Here is a 6,954-nt window from a genome sequence, read left to right on the forward strand (position 1 = left end):
CCCTGTTTACTTTTCTAGACTTATCTTTCAGATCTTTTCCTCTCATTCCTCCACTAGGAGTCCATGCCTTCCTCTAGTCCTAGAAGCTTGTGACATGGTGTGATCCATGCTGTCCACTGCCTGCTTGTTTTCTATTTGCTCTCCAGTCTCAGCCCCAATGCCACTTCCCACAGAGACTTTTCCCATGGTCCATGTTAAATCCTGGCTCCCTGTTTTATGTGATGCCAGATTCTTGTTCACAGAACTTACGGTGATTTGAAAATATTTTTCTGTGTGCGATTGGGCGAACTGTTTTCGTTCTCACTGTGCTATCAGAATGCATGCCTGCTTTTACTCATCCTTGACTTCTCAGTGCTTGTACACTGTCTGAAGTGTATCTTTACAAATAGCTGTAGAAAAGTAATAAATGAATAAATAAAGAAGGGAAAGAGGAAAGTAAGGTTAACACAAAAGTGTCAGGTGGGTCTGTGACACATTCCCTCGGCTCTATTTTTAGAAATTAGCATGGTTACCAAATAAGTTAGGATAAATCACATCTTGAGGTTAACCTGAGTCTAAGCACTGAAAGAGACCTAGAATATTCTCCAATGCAATGATTTTCAAATTGATGCTCACCACCCACTAATGGGTTGTGAAATCAGTTTGGCTGTTTTTTTTTGAAGAAATAAAATAGGTTGAATAACATAGAATAAATGCTATTAACATGCAAGGCTACACATTATTTATGAAATTTTGGTTCTTGTGAATACAATATGTGTCACTGTGTGTGTAGCTACCGGCTTGTGATGAAAAATATCTTTCTTTCTATGAGTGGCAGTCAAGAAAATTGATGAGCCCTGGCTGGTTTGGCTCAGTGGATAGAGGGTAAGCCTGCGGACTGAAGGGTCCCAGGTTCAATTCTGGTCAAGGGCACATGCCCGGGTTGCAGGCTCGATCCCCAGTAGGGGGCATGCAGTAGGTAGCCGATCAATGATTCTCTCTCATCATTGATGTTTCCCTCTTTCTCTCTCTCCCTCTCTCTGTCTCTCTCTCCCTTCCTCCCCGAAATCAATAAAAATATATTTTAAAAAATAAAAGAAAAATGATGACACAGGGGGAAGCTACTGCCTACTGCAGAACTATTGTGACCAATCCTCACTTAGACTCTATGTAAGCAAGGGTCAGTTCTTATATATCCTAGCAAAGCAAGGGAGACACATGACTGGTATTAGTTATTGCTTCTAAAAGCTATTCAATTTTGGAGGAAAGACATTGATTGATTTCAAAGATATCACCCTGAAGGAAAATAAAAGTGAGAAATGCACAGGCTTCAGGCAAGCCTGGGTTAAATATCACGTGAATTTAGAGAAAGTCTCTTAAAGGAAACTCAGAAAGGATATCTGTACATTAGGAATGATTTTATGTATCACATGGCAAAGAGTAAATTAGATAGAATGTTTGTAAAGTTATTAGCACAAAGCATGGCACATAGCGTAATTGTGAAAATCTTGGCCCTGAAGCCAGACTGTTTTCATTCAAATCTCAGGTCTGCCCTTTAACATCTTTGTAATAATTGGAATAAGCCCTAAGCCTCCCCATTTATAATAGTACATACGTCATAGGGCTGTTGGGAAGATTGAGTTCAAACATATAAATGGCTTACAACAGTGTCTGGAAGATAGCAAGTAACAGATGTTAGCTATTATTATAATTGCCTTCCTTTTTCCACCCATAAATGTAATATAGTTCTGGTGGTAAGCAGACAAATTTGTTTTATGTCAGTGTATCTTATTCTTGTATGTGAGGTAATTATATGTAGACTAGAGGCCCGGTGCACGAATTCATGCACCAGTGGGGTCTCTCGGTCTGGTCTGTGGGATCAGGCTGAAACCAGCTCTCCAACATCCCCCAAGGGTCCCAGATTGTGAGAGGGTGCAGGCCAGGCCAAGGGACCCTGCCAGTGCACAATTGGGCCGGAGAGGGATGCGGGAGGTTGGCCAACAGGGAAGGGACCGTGGGAGGGTTCCAGGGCATGTCTGGCCCGTCTCATTCAGTCCCGATTGACCGGACCCCAGCAGCAAGCTAACTTACTGATCTGAGCGTCTGCCCCCTGGTGGTCAGTGCACATCATAGCGAGCTGTTGAGAGGCCTTAGCATATCATTAGCATATTACGCTTTGATTGAACGGCCGACCAGACAACCGGACACTTAATATATTAGGCTTTTATTATATAGGATAGTTATGGTCAGTGGTATAATCAGCATGGTTCCCATTAATTGACTTACTAGTCTCAGACACGATATTAGGTACTTTATGTGTATTTATTGCATTTGATTGTTACTACAAACCTATGAGGTAAGTAATATCATTATCCCCACTTTTTCCTGATTTAGGATAAGAATTCAGGTTTGATCTTCAAAAAATTAGCAAATCAAATCCATCAACATATTAAAAAATTATATACCATGACCAAAAGGGATCTAAAATCAATCAATATAATACATCGTGTATTAATAGAGTGAAGGGCAAAACATATGATCATCTCAGTAGGACAGGAAAAGCACTCATTCGTGATTGAAAAAAAAAACAACTCTTAACAAATGTGGAATAAAATGAAGCTTTCTGAATCTGATAAAAGGCATCCACAATAACACCTATAGTGAACATCACACTTAATGGAGAAAGGTTGAATGCTTTACCCCTAAAATCTGAAACAAGGCAAAAATATCTGTTCTCACCTCTATTCGATATAGTACTGGAGGTTCTAGCCAGTATAATTAGTGGGGAAGGAAGGAGGGAAGGAGGGAAGGAAGGAAGGAAGGAAGGAAGGGAGAAAGGAGAGAGAGAGAGAAAGAGAGAGAGAGAGAGAGAGAGAGAGAGAGAGAGAGAGAGAAGAAAGAAGTAAAAGTGCCTTTAATCACAGACAACATAATTCCGTATACAAAAAATCTTAAGGGAACCACACACACACACACACACACACACACACACACACACACACACACAACACACACACACACAAACAACCCTATTAGAACTAACAAAACGGATAACAAGTTTGCAGCATATTAGGTCAGTATGCAAAAATCAATTGTCTTTCTCTGTATAAACAGTGAGCAATACAACAATGAAATCAAGAATGCAATTACATTCACAAAAGTATCAAAAAGAATAAAATACTTGGGAGTAAATTTAACAAAGAATTGCAAAGACTTGTACACAGAAAATTACAAATCTTTGCTTAGGGAAGATTGAAATAATGGAAGAAACATTCCATGGTCATGGATTAGAAGACTCAAATATTGTTAAGATGTCATTTCTGTCCAAATTGATCTATAGAGTCAGTTCAATCCCTATCAAATCCCAGCAGGCTTTTTTTGGTATAAATTGACAAGAAGTTCCTAAAATTTATAAGAAAATTACAAATACCTAGAATAGCAAAAATAATTTTGAAGAAGAAAGAATTTGAGAGACCAAGAAGTGTGGCATTGACATAAGAATAGACATATATGTCAATGGAACAGAATTTAGACTTCAGAAACAAATCTTTGCATTTATAGTCAATTGACTTTTGACAAATATGCAGGAAAGGACAATCAGTTTAACAAATGGCGCTGGAACAATTAGATACCCACATTCAAAAAGAATGAACTTAGATTTCCACACCATGCACAACAATTAACTCAAGTAGATTACAGATGTAAAATAATAAAACGTTCAGAATAAAATGTAAGATAAAAATCTTTGAGACCTCAGAATAGGCAAAAGCTAGATATAACACCAAAATCAAGGACCATTAACAATGTTATAAATTAGACTTTATCAAAATTCAAAACGTTTGCACTTTAAAAGATACCATTAAAGTAAATAAAAAAGCAAGCAACATCAAGGAGAAAATGTTTATAAAATGTATAACCTATAAAGGATTATGTCCAGAACATACATAGGACTATTATACCCCAAAAGTCAAACAACTCAATAAAAGATGAGTAAAGATACAAACATAGATTTCACTAAAGAAGATATACATGAAAAGATGCTCAATATCATTAGTCAGTAGAGAAATAAAAGTTAAAACCATAAATTTCACACCCATCAGAATGACTATAAGAAATAAGATAATAACAAATATTGCCCCCAGGATGTAGGGAAAGGGGAACACTCGTGTATTATTGGTGGGAATGTAAATGGTACAGTCACTTTGGAAAATAGTTTGTCAGACTTTCAAAAAGTTAAACATAAAACTATTACATCACCCTTCAATTTCACTCCTAAATATCTACTCAAAAGAAATACAAGTATAGCCCTGGCCAGTGTGGCTCAGTTGGTTGGAACATCGTCCTATACACCAAAAGGTAGAGGGTTCAATTCCCAATCAGAGCATATAGCTAGGTTGCAACATTGAGAGGCAACCACTTGATGTTTCCCCCTCACGTCAACGTTTCTTTTTCTCTCTCTAAAATCAATAAACATATCCTCAGGTGAGGATTTAAAAAAAGTAATACAAATATATTTTAATGCAAAGATTTGTGCACATATGCCTAATGGCAAAAGAATTGGAGATAAGCTAAATGTCAAATGGTGAATTGACAGACAAGATGTGGTATCTACACAGTATTGACTATTCATGGAATATCATGCAGCACTACAAGGGAACAAGCTAGCAACACATACTACAACATTGATGAATCCCATAAACATGTTAAAAGTAAAAAAAGGCAGCACAAAAGAGTACATGTTGATAAGTCCATTGACATGAAATTGCCAGAAAAGGCACCTTTACAGATACAGAAAATAGATTAGCAGTTGCCTGGGGCTCAGGTTGGGAATGGGGATTAAGTCTAAATGGGCACAAGAGGAAGGAAGAAAAGGTTCTAAGACTGATTTATGGTGATGGTTGCACCACTCAGAAAATTACTCAAGATCATTGGGGATGGGTAAATTTCATGACATGTAAATATACCTCAATAAAGTTGTTATAAAAAAGAGGATGTTGAGTAGGAAAAAAGATTAGTGTGTAGAGAGAGGTTAAATAGTATTTGCTCTAGAATCACGTGGTAGGAAATTGTGGAGGCAGGACTGTATCTAACCCTAAGCAGTTAATACACATGCTCTGCACACAATACCCGATAAAGTTCATGGGAGAAAAAAACATTGAAACTTATAATAAAATCCTGCCAGGATAATTATTAAAATGCCCTTTCAAGTCAACTCTCAAAATTCAATTTGGATGCTTCCTGGAACATCTCATTCCAATGCTGGGACACATGTATCTTCAGCCAGGGACCCTCATAAAAGTTTTTAAGAACCAATATTGTCCTGTGCACTAAAGCAACAGAACAAGTATCTGTGTTTTTCAGACTCTGAACAGTGGTGCTCACAGCAGGCTTTTCAGTTTAGGAAAAGCACTAGCCTTGTAAGAAGAGATCCCCAAGGAATGGGCAAAGACGAGGATAGGGTACAATGTTCCATTCTTTAATTACAAATTTGAATTTTAAAACCTGTCTTTGGCACAATGGCCCATCGTATTTCTCCTCCTGTGGCTCTGGAATAATTTTCCAAAGCGTATCTAGTATGAAATTAATAAAGAAGTAAAACCAAACTAGTATTATTTCACCCAGTTAATTTACCATGACAACATTTAAAAACCAAGGTTTGTAAAAGTCAGATTTCAACAGTTTATCAAAACTACATCCAATTGGTGTGTGTGTGTGTGTGTGTGTGTGTGTGTGTGTGTGTGTGTGTGTGTGAAACTGATATGCCACAGCATCCATTACAAGCTGAAGTAAAAGAAGAGTTAATGACTTGGATAACATTGGAACCAAGTTGAGACAACAACTCTTTCTACTGTAAATTTAGAGGGAATTTACAATCTAAACAAGCATGTCATGACTTCTCATTAAAGTTGCACATTTCCAGTGAGGCTTGATGAGAGCCACTGTCGGTGAGGATGTGGAGCTGTGGGCCTCTCCTATGCTCTGGATGGAGGCTAATCTGGAGAAACCTTTGAAGACAAGTTGGAAATATCTCTTTAAAAGGCAGGGTTTTGAGCCTGAAATTTCACTGCTAGAAACTTTCACTATTGATACACTTGAAAAATTATACCAAGCTGTACTTATAAGGAAATTCATTACATCATATAAAATAAAAAACAATTTGCACGTCCATCAATAGAACTTGCAAATAAATTATGGTAAATTCATGTTATAGATTGTGCCACATTTAAAAAGTGAGACAGATTTATATTCTGATGTGAAAAGATTTTATGATATTATAAAGACAAAGTGAGGGAAAGAACAATGTTCATACTATAATATGCATTAGAGTATGTAATTTACATTATAATATATAGATGCAATGTTTATACCATAACTAGCATAATAGTATATTGATGCTTAGAATATATTTTAAAAAGGATATATACACAAGCATGAAAGAAAAATAAATATATTACATATAGGATGTCCCCAAAATGTATACACATACTTTGAATAATTATAAAGGCAGTGTTTATAAAAATACATTTCATTTTCAAAATTGAGCTACTAGCTATTAAAGTGTGTGTGTGTGTGTGTGTATATATATATATATATATATATATATATATATATCCTATATATATGTCACTATAGGCATAAAATTTTTCTTGAAAATAAGATAACCAGTTATCTAAATGGTAAGATTATAAATATTTTTATTCATATTTTTATATTTTAAAAGCCTAAAAAATATAACAAAAATATTTTTTCAACTCTGATATATTTATGTCATTTCCTTGCCATGAGACATACACAGTAGGGTGAATGTAGACAACAATATTTTGTTATAATCATCAAACTTGCTAAGAGACTAGAGTTTAATGATTCTAAGCACTCAAAAGAAAGGATTATTATGTAACATGATAGAGGTGCTCATTATCACTACAATGTCAATCATATTAAAATATATCAAATTAACATGTTGTACACCTTATC

Source organism: Myotis lucifugus, unplaced genomic scaffold, assembly GCF_000147115.1.
Source record: "Myotis lucifugus unplaced genomic scaffold, Myoluc2.0 scaffold_28, whole genome shotgun sequence".
In the NCBI taxonomy this organism is placed as follows: Eukaryota; Metazoa; Chordata; class Mammalia; order Chiroptera; family Vespertilionidae; genus Myotis; species Myotis lucifugus.